The sequence below is a fragment of the Haemaphysalis longicornis genome, unplaced genomic scaffold (genome assembly GCF_048455015.1).
Source record: "Haemaphysalis longicornis isolate Haplotype H1 unplaced genomic scaffold, Haemaphysalis longicornis Haplotype H1 scaffold_1, whole genome shotgun sequence".
NCBI lineage: Eukaryota > Metazoa > Arthropoda > Arachnida > Ixodida > Ixodidae > Haemaphysalis > Haemaphysalis longicornis.
In genome coordinates, this window is record NW_027526203.1 from 429,429,865 (window position 1) to 429,452,589 (window position 22,725).

Here is a 22,725-nt window from a genome sequence, read left to right on the forward strand (position 1 = left end):
TGCGAAAGGCACAACCTGGTACGAATTATCAGAGTTGAAGCCGCTAACAACCCCCCCCCCCCCACCCCACCCCCCCTTCCCCCCTTCTTGACGACATCCGCCCAAAATGAAACTTCCAGACGAAATTTCCAAGAATGAAAAGGTTGGTGCTACCACTTTCCCCATTACGGGATCATTTAGAACTATGCATATGTCTCTGACCAGTTTTCCCGTGACGAATCGGCTTTGACGAGTTGGCCTGTTCTCATGGAGGGTGCCCAAGCCGGCCACAACACTGAAAAGGGGGCGCGGTTTCTTCTTTGTTGCCCGTCTTCCAAGAACTTTATTGGGCTACGTCTTTGCCTGACCTTTCTGTCGAGGGTGGTTGAACTCCTATCTATATTCTTGATCAACCCAGGTATCCCTACTTGCCTCCTCTGGCTTGCATCCTTTGCTGAACTTTTTTTTTTTCATAAGTCAACTTTATTAAACACATCTCTTAAACAATACAAAAATATTTGGACCGATAGCCGAAGGCTAGTGTCCGGTACAAAGCATAAATGCATTATTGAATAGCAAAACAAGGCACAACGCAGAAAAGAAAAATACAGGGCATACGTAATCAGAGAAAAACTTTACAGGTTCTTTAGACAAGAAAAACATTTTAGACCAGAAAAACAAGGCATAGGTAATCAGATAAAACTATACAGGTTGATTAGACAAGAAAACTATTTTACAGGTAAGCTGGAAATTTCTTGCAAGTTTAGTTTCGATTGTTAGCACATTCCAGATTTTCGCACCAAAGAACTCAATTAATCTTTCACCATAGACATTTTTACAAATCGGGAGGTTGAAATTACCATTTGTAGCTTGTCTAGTGTTACGAACTGGTAAAGAAAACAAAGTTAAGGGCAGGGGATAGTTACAATTTATTATGGTGTTGACTACAAGGGCAATTTTGTAATCACGGAGAGATGTGAAAGAAAGCACTCTAAGTTCATTGAATAATGTGTTGCTCGGGTGATCGAATGGAGAATAAGTTATTATTCTTAACGCTCGCTTTTGTAATCGCTGCAGCGGAGTTAAATAGGTCGCATAGGTAACCCCCACGATTCACTACAGTAGCATAAATGACAGTGTAGTAACGAGAAGTACAGACAGCGGAGAATATTAAGTGGAAAGTGTTGACGGGCCTTTATTAGTGTGTAGCAACCAAAAGCAACCTTCTTACATACGCTATCAATTTGTTCCATCCAGTGTAAGTGTTGGTCAAAAATAATTCCTAAGTATTTGATGGAAGACACACTTTGAATTAAACGATTCTCAATAGATAAATTAAAAGTGTCATAATTAAGGTGTTTTGATCTTGAGTGAAAAATTATATGTTTCGATTTATCAGTATTTATAGTCAATTTGTTATGTAGAAACCACTCCGAAAGGTTTTGCAAATCAGCCATTATACCACTTCGAAGAGATGGAAGAGCGTCACCAACTGCAACTAACACGGTGTCGTCTGCGTACATTAAAACTTCAGAGAAAGAAACGGACTGGGGAAGATCATTTATGTAAATTGAGAATAAAATAGGCCCCAGCACAGAGCCTTGAAGTACTCCGCAAGTAATGGTGCTTTAAGTGGAATGAAAATTACCAATTACTACTTTTTGTTGACGAGAGGATAAATAGCTTTGAAAAAACCGTTTTGAGTCATTAACGATTCCATAAGTTTCCAACTTCTTCAACAACACAGTATGAGAAACCGTATCAAATTCTTTCTTAATATCTAAAAGGATTCCTATTGCGATTTTGTTTTCATGAAGGGCGGAATTAATAATTTGAGATAGGTTTAGAACTGCTGTAGATGTAGACCTATGTGTAACAAAACCATGCTGTTGAGGACAAATTATGTGGTTGGCATGAAGAAACAGATTTAGTTGTACTGCAATTAGTTTTTCAAAAAGGGTGTTAATTATGCTTAGTATAGATATCGGCCGGTAGCTACAAGGATCATTTGGATCCCCTGATTTAAACACCGGTACGAGCATCGCTAGTTTCAGTATGTGAGGATAGGAGTGAGATTTAAATGCATGGTTAAAAATGTGACACAATGGAGTGCAAAGTATCTCGATGTTATATTTCAAAACCTTCGTATGTATGCCGTCATGGCCGATTGCTTTGTTAATCGGTAATGTACTTACAACTGACAAAATTTCACCTTCTCTAATGGCACGAAAATGAAAGTCGTTATGGACCTTTCTTGGCAAACATGAATTTGTGAGTGTGGATGAAAACAAGCTAATAAGGCTATTACCAATATTGGTGAAGTAACTGTTGAAATTATTAGCGACTTCTACAGTGACATCATCGGGAAAAATACGTTTCACTTGACCTATACCAGTTACGTCTTTTATAGTTTTCCACAGCAGTTTAGAATTGCCCTTTTGCTCATTGATTAGGTTCGTGTAATACTGCTTTTTTGCTTTCCTCATCATCGCAACCGAAATATTTCTGTAATATTTGAATTGACTATGATAATATGTATTTGTTTTATCACGCTTCCATCTACGAAAACAGGTGTTTTTTTCTTCAGTATTGATAATATGTCCTTAGTTACCCAGGGGCATATGGCATGATTGTATTGACGACGCGAGCATTCCCGCGTGGATTTATTTACTACGTTCTGAATACATCGGATGAAATTCTCACATTCTATGTCAACGTCATTATCGTACAGGGTTTCAAGATTAATCAATTTAAGGAGGCTGTTAACATTTCCGTAATCAACTCGGGTTGCCCGTTCTGCTAGTTTTTCGCAAAGGGAATATAGATACGTCCGAGGCAAGAATATGAAAGTAGGATAGTGGTCAGCAATCGGAACCTCATAAACACCAGCCCGCACAGTTATTTTAATGTTGCACAGTACATGGTCAATTAACGTTGCAGATTTTGATGTTACACGGGTGGGGGCACTAATTACATTTTTTTAAGCTAAACGATTGCAACAAGAACACATAATCCCGATCAGAAGCAGTTAGTAAGTCAATATTAAAATCTCCGCATATAACTAGAGGAGTAGTCCGAGACATAAGAGGATCCAAGATTGATTCCATACCAGAAATAAACTCATTATAACATGAGTTGAGTGGCCGATAAACAACACCAACTGTTACACCAAGTTTAAGGTAAAGGAAAAGGGATTCGACAGTTTTCCTACTGCAACAGCTTTCACTCAAGCACTGGTATTCTATGCCACACTTTATGAAAAGAGCAACGCCGCCTCCACGAGACACACTGTTTCTGGGCAAAGACAAACACTCGTAGCCTGGTATTTTAACCGTTTCGCCATCTTTGAGCCAAGTCTCGGTTACTGCAATATTGTCGTAAACAAACGAGTGTTGGGACAGATATACAACAAGCTGGTCAACATTTTTACGGATGCTACGAATATTACAATTCAGTACGGACAGGTTATCTCGTTCAAGCCATGATTCTTCAATTTCCGTAAAGCTAAAAGACATTAGCTTAAACGACCTGAGCTAGGTCTTCTGCACTTTGAATGTGAAGCACTCGAGATTTTTCAGCCTTTCGCATCAGTATTTTGCCGTCTCGCACCCATGTGAACTTCCAGTTTTTTTTTTCTTTTTTCGCTTTCAAGGCTTTATTTACCCAGAAGGATCTTGTTTGCCGGGCACAGGTGATCATTGATGTATATCGGGTCATTACCTTCGAAGCCAAGTGCAGAAACCTTTAGCCGTTGTTTTTTTGCAGCAGTAAGAAGTTTATCTCGGGATGCTCGTGACGCAAACTTGGCAATGATGTTCTGCTGCTCCGTATTTTTAGTTGGCACTCGATAAACTATTTCAATATCGGTTTCTTCGATTTCAGCGTTCACACAGACAGAAATGTTTTTTACGGTGGCGATAAGGTCTTCCCCTTCGACCATCGGAACCCCTTTTATCTCAACATTGCTTCGGCGGCTGTACTGCTGTAAGTCAACCACTTCTTGTCTGATCGCTTTCAGCTCGCTGAAGAGACGGTCGTTTGCACTTTTCAGTTCATGATTATCAGTTTTGAGCGTGGTAAGTTCTTTGTTAACTTCCGCCATGTTAGTCTTGAACTCCTCAAATTTTTCATTTATGAAGTCCATTGATTGCTTGACCGCCTTGAGCTCAGATACGAACACATCTGACAACTGTTTTTTTAGCTCTTCGTGTTTCACATCTAGTCGAGCAGACAGGTCAGCCAACGCCTTTCCCAGTTCCTTTATCGTTGACGTACTGACAACGATTCACGGAGCAATCCAGGAAACTTTCCGAGATGTACGGTCAAAAAGAGAGAAAAAAAGAAAACATGTGCCTCACTTTTCTCTTTTGAGTGCGCATGTGCGTTCCACCGCATGTGCGTTCCACCTACTTCGGTGGAACGCACATGCGTTCAAAAAAAAAAAAGCACGTGGACATTCGTTTTGTGCACCTATGACGAACTTACCCATTTGTCGAACCGGCCTATGACGAATGATCCTATGTGACGAAACGGCCTATTACAAACCGGCCTATGACGAAACGCCATGTGACGAACGGGCCGTATCCTCTTTCGGAGACCTCTCGCGCTGCCACGGCGAAAAGCTCTCCCCTCACAATTTCGCGACACTCTCCTCCTTTGCTTTCTTCACTGTTCGGTCTTGCCATCGTTCAGTCGGTTACAATGGCGACGCGGCTCTGTCCACAGATGGGCGCCAAAGGGATGCGATAGCATGACTTGCCTTTGCGCCACCCAGACATGTAAACGGCGTGAAAAAGGGTATGCTGTATGATAAGCAATAGTGGTATGTGTGTTTTAATGGCGTGAGGGCGTTTGAGGCCAAAGAAGAGTCAAGAACACGTCCTATGGTCATTCGGTGTCATATTTGTACACGCGAATTCTCCGTCCTGTAGCAGGTTTCGCGTCCTGGCCCCTGCAAGATACTCTGCTACGAACATCATTTTCCGCCTACAGCTCAGTACAGGACCCTCCAGCTGTCTCCTTTGCGCACCGACTAAATTAAAAGTTCCGAAAATTTTCGAGTTAGATGGGCCACATCAAGCAACATACGAGTGAGAAAGAGGGGGCGGGTTAAACAAAAAACTGCAAGCTTGTGGGAACGCCTTACAAGTCTCGTTAATTCTGTATCGGTTAGTGGGGTGGGAAACCGAGACAGCATAGACTACTGGCGCAGCGCACGGCTTTGTGCACACCACGACTGCGCTTCAGTAAGCGTTGTTCAGCTGAACCTAACGGCCAGCGGTATTACATCTATTTATCAAAAAGTTATGTTGAATAAGTCAATTCAGAATTACATAAACCTATTTTGTTACCAAGATTTCACACGTGGATTTTAACTGTAAACTCAGGAAATCGTCATGACGCGCTATTATGTGTTTCTCTCTTTCATTTTATGTTTTTCAGGAGGAGGAGGAAGGCGGGGAGTGGGGAGGCTGGTGAGGCATCAATCCACTGTCATTTGCATGTTAAAGCCGGAGATATGATATCAGCTACTTATACCACAAACTGTTGAAGAACAATCAGACCGCCCTCCAGTACGACGATATTAAACTGAGTTACTATATTGAGAAACAGCAGCGCGACATTTCTCTCCTAGTAGCGATAAGTAAACAAGAAATAAAATAGTTTAGTTCTAATGTTTATGGTTGCCTGTGACTAACTTTTTTTTCCTATTTGCATCGGCCAATGTGGTACATCAGCTGGTTGCTTAAAAAATAAGCAAAAAAGAAAAGAGAGACAACGATGCGAGCGAGCAGAACCACGCACTATTTTTAATCCTGTCTCGGCGCTCTGCCGTATTTTAATAATATTCCGATTATTGCCATTTCGGACGGTTCCTCTGCTTGCGTGGTTTTTAAGCGCGCGGCCCTCTCCTCCCCTGCCTGGCTGTCGCGTTATGCAAATTATATTTCGCTCCCTGCTTTTTCCTGCGCTCTTCGGAAATTACCTCGACATTTATCGACGTCGTCGCCGTCTTCGTGGCGGCCACTTTTTTGTACATAACGATAAAAAAGCGGGAAAAGGCCCTCCGCTTTCGCTTTGCGTGCTCCTGTTGGCATACATTTATTTAATATTATTACTGCGAACTCGCGAGGTCCCTCTTTCTAGTCGACCCCGGCAGAAACTGCCTTCGAGCAGTGGCAGCAAATTGCAACAGCACGCGCCTCTTATTTAGCTACATTATTTCTCTGTGCAGAGCTGCGGATTTCACTGTGGAAACTCTTAGACCGACATAGTTTGAAGCGGGCACGACCTTCCAATTTCGGCCCCAAGGGGGGGAAAGTGCTATTTGTCATGCGACAAAATTACGATAAGCGCTCGTTTCAAAAAGCGTTGGAAAGTAACTGCAAATATTTATATTTTTGTTGCTGCCCCGAGCGAGGTAAGCTAATGGGGCCTCGAGTGCTAATCTATTAGATTCTCTCAGAAGAGGTAAACGCCGTCGGTCTGCGCGCAAGCATTTGATTACAAAAATACCTGTGGTAGACGCTTCCGTAGGACATTAGTAGCGCGTACCGCATGCACGTGGCCTGGAAAGAAAACATTGAGGAAAACTATATGCAAATGGTTAAACCTACCATGTACCGTCCCCAGGTAACTAACCCATGGTTTTGTCTAGTTTTTTCCAGCGGGAAATTCTAGCGGTAGTCTTCTTTCGAAATAACCGTTTGTTCGGGTTTCTCTCATGCAAACAATAAAAGAAAAGGAAACCTTAATTCCTACAATACTTCTGAAAAATAGTTAGTCATGTGTACGTGTTTCCGTCGCTCAAAATTTTGTGTTTGAATGTCCAATGTTTTTTAGACTTGCTTGTTGTAAATGGCACGTTCATAAGAAAATACCGAACGAGTTCCCTACGCTTTCAAGGCAGTTTTAACGCAATTCGACCATTTGTGCTGATGTATAGTATACGCGATGGCAAGTAACGTTTACAGGTTACATGGAAGGCCGTGCAGAGGTTAAACAACACATGCACACGTATCCTCTTGACGCCTGCATACTGTCGAAACTGTCACAGCATGTACAACGTTGAGACATGTACGAGTACAGTACTGGTTGCATGGAGACCATCTATAAATATTTTGACGTCAAATCTGGCCTTAGAGCGAATGAATTTTCCATGTCCTGCCGATTGGATGTCCTGCCGATTGGATGTTTCGGACAAGGTAACCGCTGGAGTTTTGACCGGTCCGTCTGTCCCCGTAATCACCCGAATAAGAAAAAGAAAATGTAACCGGAGCAAAACAAACTTCAGCAAATTGACGGGTGGGAACTGATGCCCTCTTTTATGCGTGAAAAAAAAAAAAAGGAATACTACCGGTTGAGCCACGCATGGCAGATGAGTGGAAGGCGCTTAGTTGAATGACAAGTGATTGATTGATTGTAGGGTTTAACGCGCCGACGCAACGCAGGCGATGAGGCGCGCCGTAGTGGAGGGCTCCGGATGAATTTCCGACCACCTGTGGGGTCTTTAACGTGCGCCGAAATCTCGTACACATGGGCGTTTTTGCTTTTCGCCTCCATCAGAAAAGCGGCCGCCGCGGCCGGGAATCGAACCCGCAACCTCGTGCTCAGCAGCGCAACGCCTTAGCCACTGAGCCACCGCGGCGGCTGGTTGAATGACAAGTGCTTGCGTTGAACGACATGGTGCCGTAAACGCTGTCACCGGAGGCGGCACTGCACGTAGCACCGTGCACAGTTGGATGCGCAGGGGTAGTGCTGACACGGTCGCGCAGAAAAAAGCCCGCGCGATGCCTGCATCCTATAGGCCATTGCTCTTGTTTGAAAACTTCGTGCCCCACAGCGAGGTAGACGCTGCAGTGCTGTCGCACTGTTGCCCACAGGGGCAGCGAATCCGGACTAAATATGAATTTAAGGATTGTCTACGAAATACCAAATCGACAAGCGAAATAGCGGATGGGGGCGTGCAAGAGGCAGCCGTAGAAACGCTATCGCCTTTGGGTGTCACTTTCAGCGAGGGACGCTGGTACGGGGCTTATGAGCATTCTCTACCGAGTGCCCCAACGCGAACAGTGCAATGCCATGTAACGCCGTGCCCTTTAACGCCATGTGTAATTGGTAAGTACGTAATTGGCGATATTTGGGCACTTAATCGTTCTTGCGGGGTACATGTAGATCACCGTAAAAACAAACAACGAAAGCTACATAAATTCTGGGAATTTTTTATAACGAGTAAGCACTCTATACTCCGCTTCTCCGTTTAACCTGACCCTGACGTTTCTTTGGTGGCATTGAAGGAACACGACAACTCGGACAGCGTCATTTTTTCTCCTTTTCTACTTTTTAAAATTTTGCTATACTTCTTTTAGTTAATCGCGTGAGGGCACTGGATACAATAGACCTCCGTGATTTCTTCAGTTAATATTGAGTTTTTCATATTTTTCTTTGTTTTGGTTTTTTTTTTTTAGTTAACTGCGTGGGGGCGTTAGATCATCTAGACCTTCGCGACGATGAAGAAGAAAAAAAGGTAGGAGAGGCCCTGACGGCACGTTTGTACAGCCGCACCCGCCATGTCGATGAGCCCACTGACCCCAGCCCTCTTTCCCACTCGCGTCTGCTGTTTCCGGTTTGATAACAGCTTCGCGGTACGCGCGGCTCGCGAAAGCGAAAGCAGACGACGGGAGCAGTGTTTGGGTCCGTACAGCACGGCGGTCTTTGTGCGCTGTGTCTCAGCTGCGATGAGTTCCGCTTCACGTGGAAAAGCGGCTGCGGTGGTTTGCAGGATGCCTCGCTGTTGCGTGCCGGGTTGTCGGGTTTCCAAAACTTGCCGAAGCTGCCAACGCGCACCTTCTCGCCCGCAGACCGATAAGAATGGAAAACCACTGCGCGGAATCGGCGAGATGTCGCCGCAAGAGAACGGCAACTATGCCTACCGATGGCACCGATTATTAACCATCGGACGTTGCCTTCAAAGGAACATTAGACCACCAAGGAAACGTCAGTAGAAAAAACGCTGCGAAATGAGCTGTATGCACGGAGTGGCTGTATGCACAGATTGCAGACAACGATGACGCCGTAGCGACTCCGCTGTGTTGCCAGCGTAGCGAGGCAGCCACAGCCAAAGCGCCGTAAAAAAAATGTCCGCGGCGGTTTGCCAGATTTAGCCGCCGCAGCCGAAAAGAACTAGGTAACACTGCCTATGGGCTCATTAAAAAATGATGTCACTTCCTCCACACTTTTTGCAATGCATTGGGAAGCTTTTTGCGACGTTCAGGACCCTTTTCTGCGCTCAGTACTTCAAGTGCGGCTAATGCGGGCTTTGCCCGAATTCGTAGTTTCTACGAGTAGTATGACAGGGGGCATCTATGGATACTTTAAAGAGATTGTTGTGTCATCCCGCTTTTTGTTTGCTCGATTTTCGATACACTATTTGGCTAATGTCACGCGGAAAAAATTATATAAGGATGTATGCGATGTCGTCATACCTGTACCAATGTATAGAGTTTTATACTGTGCAGGCCCAGGACAAGATGTTCTAAAAAGGGTTAAGCGAATGGAAGTATCACCAGGAGCGAAGTCTTTCTTCTTTAAACTACACACGGGCACGCTTTCAGTTGCAACATGGATGGAGGGTAAGGGGATTTCTATGCCATGGGGAACTGACTGCTCTATTTGCAAACAACCGGAAATGGTGGAGCATGTCTTTCTCCATTGTTGGGCAGCAGTGTTTCTATGGGATGTCCTCCAAAGGACACTGCGAAAGGACTTTCCACTGAACCCCCATGGAATACGGTTTTTATGTATCGAGAGAGAGGATGGGGTGCCGTATGATCCCGTCATGTTGCTGGGCCTGCACAGTATTTGGCGGTCGCGCATGGCATGGCTCAACTGTGATGTAGACGCGCGGCCGACGCGACAATATTTCCGCGAAACTGTTTCCAAGTTCATTGAAATTCAGAGAGCGAACTTTTCTGTTCCTGAGTGGTTGCCAAGGGTGGAACCCCTCGCCATGCTTAGGGAATTTTAAATGACAACGCCAGTCCACCATGGCATGGCGGCCTTTTTGTAGATTGTGTGTTTTCTGTAGTACCTTTATGTTGTGTTGCACTGTCGAAGACCGGCAATAAAGAAAGAAAAAAAAAAACAGACGGACAGACAGACAGACAGACAGACATACAGACATACAGACATACAGACAGACCAAAATTTCTGGGTTTAAGTAGCCCAAGAAAGACTATCGTCTTTAAAAACGCGTTGAACACATCGTTTTAACCACGAAATACAGGCGAGGCTGGCGCCCTAGTCTTGTGCTCGTGGCTCAGGCGCTAAGTGCCAACAGGTCCAAAAGAGGGCGCAGCAGTGCGAACGCGGTAAAATTGAACTCCGCAAACCGCCAATGGGTGGACCGAGACAGGAGAAGAAGAGCGTGGGAATAAGGCGGATGTCGTAGGAAAGGCAGCTAAGAGGCAGGAGCGGCAAAGGACTGTCGTCTTTCGCACTTGCAACGACGTGAGCAGATGTGCGGCAAACTTTTTCTGTCTTTTATTACTGCTATTTTTCCTAGTATTTAACCTTAATTGCATAATCACCGGCCATCTGGAGAAGCAAGCCCAGCATTGTGCAGGGCTGACTTCTTCGGCGTCATTAGATATTTCTCTCTCTCTTTCATTTTAATTTTGTCTCAGTTTTTATATTTTTTTAGTTGCCTGCGATGGATGATCATTGCCAGATTTACTATCAATAGTTATAAATTGCCAGGGTATGCTATCAGTAGCCAGAGTGGGAAACTTTTTATTTTGCTTCGTTATATTGTTGTTTTACTTCGGGTTTTTCCTTAGAGTATAGTTCAATAGAGATTAAATGGGTTAATTTTGCCAATTCTGCATTTTTGTACAGATGCACGGCATTACAAAGTTCAGGTTTAGGTACTCGGATGCGAAGGCTTATGCATTAAGGAATATGTAACCAAAGAAGACGATTGTTGTTGTTGATTGCTTGTGGGGTTTAACGCGCCGACGCGACGTAGGCGATGAGGCGCGCCGTAGTGGAAGGCTCCGGGTTAATTTGGACCACCTGGGGATCTTTAAGGTGCGCCGAAATCTCGTGCACAACGTCGTTTTTGCTTTTCGCCTCCATCAGAAAAGTGGCCGCCGCGGCCAAGGAATCGCACCCGCGTCCTCGTGCTGAGCAGCACAACGCCTTAGCCACTGAGCCACCGCGGCGGGTACCAAAGAAAACGAAAGTCGTGCGATTTTGCTTTGTAAACGTATGGCTACTGAGATGTTTGTTGATCGAGCCATTATCGTTGAGGTCTCAAGAATAAAAAAAAGCAGTTCGTAAAGTGCGCCTTCTACTTAAAATGCTGCCATAACAGCCTTGTCCGAACATAATGACTAAATAAATAATTTTTGACTGTTCGCTCTCTGGGTTAAAAGATAAAAAATATGCAGGAACACAAGTCATCTATTTCGAAAGTGCTAGAGGGAAGAATGTGTGTGTTATGCGACGTGTAGTTGTTAGACATGCATCAAAATTGGTCCGGATTTCATCGAAATATTTCAGCCTTCGGTTGTGAATGATGATTTTGGATATCCCGTGTAGGAAAAAAATACGTCTTTCTTGTTTCATTTTTGTGTCTTCAGTTCACTGTTGCGGTTTTCAAATTGGGCAGGATCGCCCAGGTTACACTTCTGCCTACGTGCTTCGCGGGCAAGGCAGCGTCGCCGACCAGTCGCGATCCGGCGCGATGGTGTTGGAAAGGCGTGACAACGACGGCTGTCGCGATGGCGCTGTCCCCAACGAGCAGCGGTAAACAGCGTCGCGCATTGGCGGCGATTTCGGGTGCCCGCATCTGCAGGCAGCGTCGGTTGGGCCGACGACTCGGGGGCGCCTGCAGAGGCGGCGGCGGTCGCCTGAGCGCCGAGTGCTGTAGCGGCGCTTCCCTCGCCCCGAGATCCCCCCTCGTCAGCCCGAGGCCCCAAACGAACATCAGTCGCCGGCGTGCACAAATCAAACGCACACGAACTCGTTATCCTACACGAAAACAGTTTCAGCGCGTTTATGGCCTCCTCCCGAAGTCCCCTCGCTCGTCGTTCCTTTTTCGCCATCAGCCGGCAAACTTTATGCTTCTGTTTGGGCCGGCTGCTTTCATGTCATAATGCTCGGTCTCCACGCTCAACTGATTCATTATGGGTGACGCTGTGCGCGCGATCGCAACTTAGGGAGGGAAGCAGAAAAAAGCCCAAGCGCTCGGATCAGGGAAGCAGAGGGGGAAAAAAAAGCGGTGCCCGCACGAGGGTAGGGACAGAAAAAGAGGGGAGAAGGGCGACGAAGGGAGGACATGAAGGCGCTGACTCTTCAGCGCGGCCGCCATGGAAGCAGGGAAATGGTAAGCATCGTGATTTTGCGCCGGATGCGGGCCCCGGCCGATTCTGCGTTGTTTTCCGCGCCATATTGTTGGTGCGCTGTGCATGTTTGTATGCCGCTCGTTACCAGCCGGCTGCATTTTTGCTTGGCGCGTGGGTCTCGTTGTTGCTGGCGTCTCATTCTGCGTAGACGCGGCCCATATCGTTTCCTCGGGCGTTTGACGAGCGTCCCTGGAACGCATGAGGACGCGCTGCGGTAATTTACGCGATTATTGCCGAGGCCTTACCAGCTCGTCATTTGCACTGAAAGCAAAAATGCTGGAAAGGGAATGCTTTCGTCCGCCCCGTGTACAGGCGCGAATGGGGCCCAGGAGGTATACAGGATGAAAAACTATTAGGAACTACTGTGGAGCATGGTAACGGTGAAAAGGCAGCATCGTATTTTCAGTGCCTAAAGGTCGAATGGCGGGGTAAAATGTACAGGCGTGTAATTTCTCCGCCTGACATCGTAGGAGGCATTTGCAGCCGAACTTCTTTATGAGCCACATAAAATTATTTTGACTGTTTCTCAACTGGAAAGAAATGAATCTGTTAGCTCGAAGTTAGACGATAAGGCTACGTTTGGAGCCTTATCGTCTACGTTTGGAGCATCTACGTTTGGAGCATGCTGACGCAATCAGACAAAAATTAAAGGCAAAGGGCAAATCAATAGTCTCTAGCTTGTCAATATTTCATTTTTTTCATTTGTTCATTCATTTTTTTGCTTGTTCTTCTCATATACGAGACTCAGAAGTAAGAAGTGACACAGAATTATTGATGAATCTAATTGATCTTACTAAATATATTATGCGTAGGCCATCAATTTCCCGGCGTTTATTCCGGATGAATCAATGTTTCCTGCTATTGGTTTCTTTGAGAACTCGATAGTACTGCGGATAGTAGGTGTAGTGACTTCAAGTGGGAAAAAAAGTCTAGGGGAATAACGTAGCACGCGTCACGTTCACGTTGGGAACTCAATATTTGGCAATTCCAACTTTTCGTGATTCACGGCTTTTCCTGGATACTAAATTTCGCGAAATGCAAGTGACGAGACACGAAGCAGGCCTACGGTCTCTCGTTCCTATCAATGTCATGTTGTGCTCACATTCGTGGTACACCGACACAGCTGTGAGGGATCGTTCAACCGACTGCTACGACTGCATCTACAGTCATGTACAAATGAAACGCGATCACGAAAATATGAACCAGAACACACAAATAGCGCCATTTATTTCCATGGAAGTGAAAATGATGAGTGGCTTAGTTACAAGAAGAAAGTTAGGAAATGTGGCTTTCCAAATATACCAACAGCGCGCCGTTAGTGGACCTCCCCTAACAGTATTTTTCAATTTCGCATGTTCTGGGTCATATTTTTGTGTTCGCATTTCATTTTTCCATGGCTGTAGACGTGAGTTAACGATGAGCTTGCGTCAAAGCTGAGATGTGAGGTAGAAAGGGCTTTCAAAACTGTAGATGGGACTCAGAAACCATGAATAGACTGATTGTAGGGTTTGACGCGCCGACGCAACTCAGGCGATGAGGAGCGCCGTAGTGGAGGGCTCCGGATTAATTTTGACCACCTGGGGATCTTTAACGTGCGCCGAAATCTCGTACACACGGGCGCTTTTGCTTTTCGCCTCCATCAGAAAAGCGGCCGCCGCGGCCGGGAATCGAAGCCGCGACCTCGTGCTCGGCAGCGCAACGCCTCTGAACACCACGGCGGGTTCAGAAACCGTGAAGACGCCACACGGAGCGGTTGCGATCTCCCGGCTGCATTGCCTCTCGTTTAAATGTATTTTTAATAACTTCGAGCTCCTATTCATAGTGCGGTACTCTATTTTGCAACGAGCAAAATGTGGCCCAAAAATAAGTGAAAATCACGCAAAAATATTTTTGGAGGGTGTTTTTTCTTATTTAGACAAATTTTGAAAAGCACGAAGTCGCAATGATACGTCTTTTATTTTCCCATTGATACTATTTTGCCAGATTTTTCGTAAGGCCCTTTTTTTTCTGTTCGCTAATAGTAAGCGAATCTGAAAAAAAAAAATAAAATCACAGCAGTAAGGTGTGTGCAGAAGCTTACTTTTTGTACTATTTCTTTGATGAGTCCCTTGCTGTTCATGAAGCGTATACGCCTGTGAAATGTCGTTTTTTTCTCTGATCATTTCACTGCCGGAGTACAAACGTACCCCTAAGATTGAGATAATCGTACACCTAATATATAGAGATAGATGGAAACTTTATTCCAACTGGATGCTGGGGATGAGTCAGCCGTCTCGGTCCAGGCAGCCGCTGATATCCCTGATGATGTGGGTGGCCACATCCCGTCGCTCCCGGAGGCTTGTCGCAACAACCAGCCACTCTTTGGTACAACTGCGTGGTTGCACTTGTCGGAGCAGTCACACAGAAGGTGACCCTGGGAGGAATAATGAGGCAGTGTAGGCATAGCGGAACAGGGGTCCAAAAATAAGCGCAGCCTAGTGGGTGTGGGTGCGTATGATTGTGCGTGTCGTAGAGATTAGGAATAGAGAGTATGATTGATTTTCTGTATGCACCCTCGTATTCAGCGCCCGCTGTCTGGTTCTTTATACACTGGTCTTTAAACCACCTTCCTTTTAGTAAATTTTTAATTCAATAAAATATTTGTTTGTGCCTGAACCTTGCGGAACATGTATGACCACGGAGCAAGATAAACAGGAGCGCCGACTTAGCTCTCTCCCACCCGCCGCGGTGGCTCAGTGGCTAAGGCGTTGCGCTACTGAGCACGAGGTCGCGGGTTCGATTCCCGGCCGTGGCGGCAGCTTTTCTGATGGAGGCGAAAAGCAAAAACGCCCGTGTGTACGAGATTTCGGCGCACGATAAAGATCCCCAGGTGGTCGAAATTAATCCGGAGCCCTCCACTACGGCGCGCCTCATCGCCTGCGTTGCGTCGGCGCGTTAAACCCCCACAATCAATCAATCAATCAACTTAGCTCTCTCCTGCGGGCTTTTAATGTCCACAACTCGCGGAGCGCAATGTAGATGGCGCAGCGAATGGTCCGGCGGCTAAGCGGCCGGCGTTCCCCGTGCGCCGGCGGGCGCGTTGGCGGAACGCATTCCGTCGGCTTTTGTCGTCTGCTTCGGCGACGGTAGTTTTGGGCACGGAGTGCTTTGGGCCTGCGTTGGCGCCGCTTCGCGTTCATTGCGCTCCTCCTTCGCACGGCTTGATTAACTTGTTCGACAGCACCTTCTGGGCAACCCGAACTCGAAGGAATTGAGTGGTCGTACGGCACGGCAAAGATGCGTTAAGGATTGGTTTGCATGGTGGGAAAACAAAATGTAGGGCGCACATATAGACATATGGCTGCTATACAAACACTACCTTTTGCGCAGTGCTTGCCGAAAATGTGACTCCGTTTGTAAATTTGTGAACACCAATTCGGCTGTGTTTTAACAGGTTTTACAAAAGGCGAAAGGAGCAACTGGTTCTGATCACTAGCGATTATAAAAGTTGCCTCATATTTCTCGCCGTTCTCCAACTTACGTCCAAAACAGAGTGTGCCTAGAACATGGACCGGCACTCACACGCTCATCAGAAAATAACAGAAACGCGATAACATCCCCCGCGACTGCCCGCGACGTAGCAATCTGCTCAAGATCGAGGCCCTGACAGTGCGGTCTTTTCACAAGCTTTCATTTCGCGATATTTGAATTCGTCCGGACCCTATATCTCTGTGGTGACGACTCGCCAAAAGATAAGGTTTGACGAGCCGGTTGTTTTGCTGGTCAGCCGCTTAAAGAAAAAGAAAAAAACGCCGGGAACTCTCGTAGGCCCAAAATTGCAGCCATACAAATCGTAGCATTTTATTTGGAGTCCACGGCGTTATCGACGAGATAACACGACCGTAGAGCGACAGTGAACATCGGGCGGTAAGTTGCGGTATGGGTTACAATGAAGGTTGCGTTTGATATGCTTGGGTGCTTTATCAAATGACAGTGTTTTTGTACACTTATTACAACAGGGCAGCCGTCCAATTCAGTCATTGGCACAGAAATGTGTGTCTCATTGCCGTTTGCCGATGGAGACTCCGGGCGACCCTTGTAAGCAGTGTTCGTGCGCAGAAGCGGCATAAATAATTAAGCAGGCGGCCGGAGAGCGGGCCAACAACAGAGGGTAATTTTTGCGCTGCATCGGTTTGTCGTAAGCAGAATCACGCTAGACTGCATGTTGTGGCGTTTCATATTACTCTTGCTCATTCTTTGGTGATTCTAAAGTCATCGTCGTTCAGTTGCGTCTTACATCTGTTGGGTTAGTACAATATTTTTAGCGGGTCTTCATAATGTCAGAATAAACGCCCCCCGATAGGGAATAAGCGATCGCCATGGATGTATGCGGTGGCGTGCGATTATCTGCGCCGTCTATTCCAGCTGCGCACGGGTGTTTAAATTCCGCGCGTGCAGGCATTCCTCCTGCATAGTAGGACTGGCATACGACAGGCGTCGTTGCGAAAGAAATGACGCCTCTGGGGAGAGCGAAGAAGGGAAGAGCCATGTACAGAGGCACAGCGACGAGAGGGCAAACGAAGGAGGAAGAGAGCAAAGGGAAAGCTGGGCGGCCGGCGGCGCGTGGACATTATCGGCCCGAGCAAAAGAATTTTTCTGGACCACAGTCGGCGCTCCTCTTTATATCTTGCTCCGTGTGTATGACCAAGCTGAAGTAAAAACAAAATCCCAGTTGCGCAAGGTCGCAATCACAATGAGGACGCGAACCATTTTGTGTACGCACCCTCGTACCCCTGGTTTAATTTTGAAAATCGTGAACAAACTGGCCCAGCAGTTAACGTTACTGAATGGGCGGGATCACAGTGAGGGGAAACACCAAGCTAGAGCGCAACTTTGAGTAGGTGTCAACGTTTGCGTGAATGCAGCTGAAGGTTAAAGCCTGTTGATTTTGGCTCTTCGACGCTTTGCGACGAAATAAAGTATGTCTTTATCCGAGACTCCGGGGCTGTAGGCAGAGAAATCGAGGGCGCCTCAATTTTTAATTAGTAAAAGTAACGGCCTTTTAAGACGAATCAATCGTCGAGCCAGAGGGAAAACGTGAAGGGAAAATATATCAACGCCAACCTGCGTGCAACCTGCGTGCACGCACAGATGATGCCAGGTCGACTTCTAAAATAAAGTTTTGCAGACAGGGGAAAATAATCCTGCTTGCGGCAATCTAAACCGGGTGCAATTGGTAATCAACTCTCCTGGACTCGTAGGCGTCCAGGTTGAGCTCTCAAACAAGGGCGAAGGTTTCGCAGATTGAGAAATTCTTGAGTTTCAATTCTTGAGAAACTCAAATTCTTTATAAACCTAATTTCACGAGACGAGGTAGCTTTCTACGTGCGCATCACCTGGCTGCAACCAGGCGGGCGTTTATATTTCCGTTTGTCAGAATTAATGATAACGCGACAAGTATAACACCCTACAAATTTCTGGAACAAATTTTGAGGCTTTTTCATAAGCATCAAATTAGATAAATCAAATGAAAGGTGTTTATTCCCCAGAATGTGCTGAGAGCCGTCAACAAAAAGCCTCAGAACGGGTTTGACGGGATCCACGGCTGCAGCAGCAGGAACAGTCCTTCAAAATATAAAAATTTTATAGATTACTAAATATGGTAAAATAGTATTCCTAGATACACGGGGCATTGTTGAAATGAAATGGCAGTCAAAAGTATTTCTTTGCCTTAACTTGTTTGGCGTTTCTAGCGGTCAAAATGACAAATTTTGTGTCGGTAGCTTTTTATAGTTAGAATTGAAATGTTACCTGCTACACTGTTATTTAATTTGACATTTATGTAGTCAGGCTTGACGAGTAAGGTTTTTTAAAAAAAACTGAGTAATTGGCAATAAATACGTAATTTTGATTAGAAATATTATCGTCTCCTCTTGCTACACCGAAATTCTATATTGCTACCAACGCAGCGGCCTCCGCTATCCCCCCTTCACCCGTCTCTAAACGCTGACAACGCCCACCTTCAGCTCACACTGCACACCGAAAACTATTTTAACACCCCCATGTTATACCACATCACTACCAGCCAGTACTCCAGCAACTCCCACTCTTGGGAAACTCCTTGCACTGTTGCAAGGAGTTTCGCACTGTTGCCACTTGCACCTCGTGTGGAGATGCCCCTATCACACAGGCAGTAATTTAAGCATCATATAACCATGACTGACATTTCAACAGTACCACACTTTTTTTTTTTGGCAAACCAAACTGCAGTTTAAGAATAACACGAGTAATGTGAAAAATATCCGATGCTACCAAGTCAGCGCGAGCATTTCATTACATGTCTTGCTCAAACAGAGACATTGAACTACAGGTACAATTTCAATCTAGATTCAGCGTGTACTGCCAGTACAATTTACATTTTTCGGGTCTTCTGAACAAGACTGATTTCATTTTATTTGTGTTAATTTTAAGCAAATTCCCTTTGCTCCAAAATGCAACTTTGTTCAGCAATTAATTCGCCTTACAAAACACACGATCAAACATGGGCGTGCCAATGGCGTACATTATGAATTATGTTGTGTTATATGTGTTGACAAAATACTTCACGTATATACGGAATAATAAGGCTCTTTTCAATGCTTCCCTGTGGCATCAGCGTAGAAGTAGGCTTAAAGTGAGACGTATGAATAACAATTACTATTTGCTGCTGGAAACAGTTAAAGTAAGATGTGATCAACTGTAGACTGGCACCACAACGCTATAATGATTTAGAGTTTTTAGTGAAGTAAGATAAAAAAAGGAGTCAAAAGCCTTTGAATAACCCACGAATGTTCCCAATGTGAAAAATGTGGCTAAGAGAGGTGCAGAGTTCTTACTATTGGAAATAAAAGGGCCATTTCAGTTGAAAGGCCCTTGACAGACCCAAATTACGCGGGGGTAATTATTTTACACTTCTCGTGGAAAGAAACCACGTGCATGTATTTAAACTTGTCTAACATTTCGAAAAAAGCAGGAAATATTTTTATGGTCTGCAATTTTTATTTTTGACCTTGTCCCTTGCCCCTTGCCTAAGGCTATTACTCTTAACCGTTTTAAGTTTTTTTAGGAAAGTATCACGAGCAAAGAGAATTCGGTCAGACATGTTCCAAAACAATCTAGAGGGTGTCCAGTATACACTCAATCGGTTGAATTTATGATCCGTCGATATATTAGCTACTATTCTTTTATAAAAGAAAAGCGCGCAAAATTTGAAGCATTGTGACAGAAGCAAGAAAAGCTGAATCACTTTTGCTTTTAGGCTCGAAGGTTGCGCATAGTCTGGGCTATGATATTGCACATAGCTGTAAATTAATTGTTAATTGCATCAGTGCATTTGCTAGGCTCTCATCTTTCTGAATTACCCCATGTGCCACGCCTCAGGTATTAGGGTTAAGATTCAAAACTCAATTTCTACGATTTAAAGCAATAGTCAAATTTCTTATTCAAATAAATGGTGCATACACTGACTCTTCTAGTAACGCAAATGTCTATTACGTTTGTTTCTTTGGGCCTTCAAATAAAGTGCTTTCACAATTTATTTTTTCTTCGTGTTTCCTTCCAACACCTTTTATACATCCAGGGTGTCTCGCCTCCGCGTTCACAGTTAATGTATTTGTACAAAAAAAATTACATATGATTTTAAACTCTACTTTAAAGCCAGAATAAGCTGCGTTGTGATCCATGGTGCACCACAGCATCTGACCATTCGATTCAAGGTATCACTTCACGAAATTGTCTAAACTAAAGGAATTAATGTTACGAATACTAGTAATGCGAGCATTGAGACTCTTTACTTACAGGGAAAGGGCTGTAGAAGATTATAAAGGCAGGTGATCACTAATACGCGAGGTCATGCAGCTTCAGCGCCCTTCAAGGGACAAAGGCCACAACTTTGATCAGGTTCACTCCTTGGGCTCGCATCTCGTTCTCAATACGAGGAGCAAGGCTGCACTCGGAAACGCCGACAAGACAAACGCCGACAAAGAATAACCGGACTTTGAAAGGCAAAAACCTTTTAAGTGAGCTCTAAATTATAGAGGTGCTTATAGTCGCGTAGGTTGTCGCGTGATAGGAGACTTATTTATTCCCTCCTTTTACAACCACTTCAAACATTCAAAAACGGATTTCAGGTGCCCTCTCGGAGGCACAAAATGTATTAATAATCAACGGAACTAGATTTTTTAAAATAAAACACGGCTCCCGGTCGAACTTTTTGTGAAAGGTGGAACAAACGTGAAGGCTTTCTTTTTCTGGTCAGATGGTTAATTCAGTGGGCTAGACAACCAAGCACATATAAGAGCACAGCTGCGAGAATCCTTCTCTTATCGTGGTCTGATTAATCAGTGGCCCGACGCGTCTCCCATGTGCGGCGGACTTCTCAAACCCATGGGCAGCGCATACAAAGCTGCCACGGAGGGCCGCCCCCACTGGCGCAGGGCGGCGATGAGCCGCCGCGGTTGGCTTCCTGCGGTCAAATTCGCTTGTTTCCTGCGGCCCGGCTATCACGTTCCGCCTGTTCCGTGCTGCACTTGAGGCTGGCGATGATATCAGAACATGATGTTTCCGGTGTAATTGCTGCGCCCGCCTAACACTATCCCGAGCCGATGAGCGTCGGAATAATTCATGACATGGTCGCAGTGCATCAGCGATGCTACCCGCTCTTCGCGCCAGTGCCGATGCAGTGCACGTGTTTTCATGTAATGACGCCCCCGACCACACGTACGCGATCGGCGTCCAGCCGCAGGCGAGCCTCATCGGCATGCAGGACGCAGCGCGCGGTACACAGACGCTAATGGTGCAATTAGTGGGAAGTCCACGCGGCACACGGCGGCTGCCGGAATGGTCGGTGCCAAATAGGTTCAAGGGGAGGGCGCAATTGGGCTGATGCGTGACCGATCCGACGGCCACTGGCGATTTGTGCGCTGCTTCCTGGAAGAGGCCGCAGGGGTCTGCATCGACGGGGATCTGTCGTTCACCCTACGGTGGGGGTACCTGCACGCTTCGCACTGTTGCCACTTGGACTTGAATGGACAGTTTAGCGGGCGCAGGAAGAATGCCCTGCCTTTTCTTGTTGGCCCTGCGCTGCGAAGATGGCTCGAGAGGGATCGCTTCGCTAACACGCCACACATGGATGGTCGCCCACCACTCATTGGCAGCGATCGGCCTATGTCGTGGCTTTCGCTACTCACGATAGCATGAAAAAAAAAAAAATCACGCCATATCCACGGAATGAATGATGATAAGTGGGGCGAAGCTCGAGAGGGGGAGATCATCGGTAACCGTAACTCCCCCGTGAAAGTTCGCCCATTACGTCATTAAGAAAGACGTAAGACTGTGTGCGTACATTGTACAAATCAACTTTTATTTTCGGAGTCAATGCTCCCAGGCCCAGACCTGGTGAAAGACCCCGCGTCATCGAGGACTACCCCGCACCTCCACCACAATTTGTCACGTAGGATGGGACACAACGGTAAAGAAATAACTTTTATTTAGGGCGAACTTGTGCCCTAACAAGACGAGAGGAAACGAGCAAAGGTCCTTGCGTCTCGTTCGATCTCCGAGAACGACTGCCTGCGTTCGTGGCGTGATCTCTTGCGTATTCTCCCCCTCGCAGTGCACGTGCGCTCGCGCCTTCGTTGGCGAACACAGACAAGCTCGCGCTCCCGGTGCCGAGTTTACGCTGCCGGTTGCAGCCGGTTCTTGCGCGTGCAACGCGGCCCACTTTGCGACATCTCCGAAAGCATGCGGCGGTCACGTACCACGAGACACAAGGGATGGTCAGACCCATGACTTAAGGAGCTTCGCCCCTAAAATGGGCGGCATAAGAGCACGAGCTTCGTGCATCGCTACCAAATGCCAGTTGACCCGCGACAGGAAGACTTGGAATAGTAAGACTTCTACGCCAAATACGGGCACATACATACATACATACATACATACATACATACATACATACATACATACATACATACATACATACGTACATACATACATACATACATACATACATGCCCACATACACACATACATACATACATGCACACATACACACACATACAAACATACAGACATGCATACATGCATACATACATACATGCATACATGCATGCATACATACATGCATGCATACATACATGCATACATACATGCATGCATACATGCATGCATGCATACATACATACATACATGCATGCATGCATGCATACATACATACATACATACATACATACATACATACATACATACATACATACATACATACATACATACATACATACATACATACATACATACATACATACATACATACATACATACATAC

At 45.8% G+C, this 22,725-nt stretch overlaps 1 long non-coding RNA gene and 1 pseudogene across 1 annotated transcript in view; both read right to left on the bottom strand.

Moving 5' to 3' along the window:
- Positions 1 to 3,498: 3,498 nt before the first annotated feature.
- LOC144161962 (uncharacterized) lies at positions 3,499 to 4,123 on the bottom strand (annotated as a pseudogene).
- A 10,375-nt stretch (positions 4,124 to 14,498) lies between these two features.
- Positions 14,499 to 22,725, bottom strand: part of LOC144155706 (uncharacterized) — a 435,813-nt gene continuing 427,586 nt past the window's right edge. Inside the window, exon 3 of the long non-coding RNA XR_013319611.1 lies at positions 14,499 to 14,799. This is a non-coding gene — a long non-coding RNA (uncharacterized LOC144155706). The remainder of the gene's footprint in view (positions 14,800 to 22,725) is intronic.